The following is a 681-nucleotide window of genomic DNA, read 5'->3' as shown; positions in this document are numbered from 1 at the left end:
GAGAGAGAGAGAGAGAGAGAGAGAGAGAGAGAGAGAGAGAGAGAGAGAGAGAGAGAGAGAGAGACTTAAAAATGATCGAAGTTGGGTTCTCCCAGAGGGTCGCAGCAGTTCCTATGGTGGTGGCTAAGCAGTGCAGCAGCTCCCTGACAGATCCGGCGTCGCAGGCGTCTCCCACCCCGCGCCGCCACAATGCCCAAGAGGAAGGTTAATGCAGATGGAACTGCGAAAGCAGAGCCCAAGCGCTGCTCCACGAGGCTGTCGGCTAAGCCTGCCCCTGCCAAGGTGGACGCGAAGCCAAAGGGAAAGGATAAAGCAGCTGACAAAAAAGTGCAGATAAAAGGGAAGAGGGGAGCAAAGGGCAAACAGGCTGAAGTGGCTGACCAGCAAACTACAGATCTGCCTGCAGAAAATAGAGAGACGGAAAACCAGAGCCCAGCCTCTGAAGAAGAGAAAGAAGCCAAGTCCGACTAAGCATCCATCCTGTCTGTCAGTGGTCCCTGCCTCCCTTCTTGTACAATCCAGAGGAATATTTTTATCAACTATTTTGTAAATGCGAGTTTTTTTTAGTAGCTCTAGAAACATTTTTAAAAGGTGAGGGAATCCCACCTCATCCCATTTTTTAAGTGTAAATGTTTTTTTTTAAGAGGTTAAATCATTTGCTGGTTGTTTATTTTTTGATGC

At 48.3% G+C, this 681-nt stretch overlaps 1 pseudogene; it reads left to right on the top strand.

Moving 5' to 3' along the window:
• The first annotated feature begins 189 nt into the window (after positions 1 to 189).
• Positions 190 to 471, top strand: LOC114628703 (annotated as a pseudogene).
• The last annotated feature ends 210 nt before the right edge of the window (positions 472 to 681 follow it).

The sequence above is a fragment of the Grammomys surdaster genome, unplaced genomic scaffold (assembly GCF_004785775.1).
Source record: "Grammomys surdaster isolate TR1022 unplaced genomic scaffold, NIH_TR_1.0 271, whole genome shotgun sequence".
NCBI classification, from domain to species: domain Eukaryota; kingdom Metazoa; phylum Chordata; class Mammalia; order Rodentia; family Muridae; genus Grammomys; species Grammomys surdaster.
This window is presented reverse-complemented; position numbering and strand designations above follow the sequence as displayed.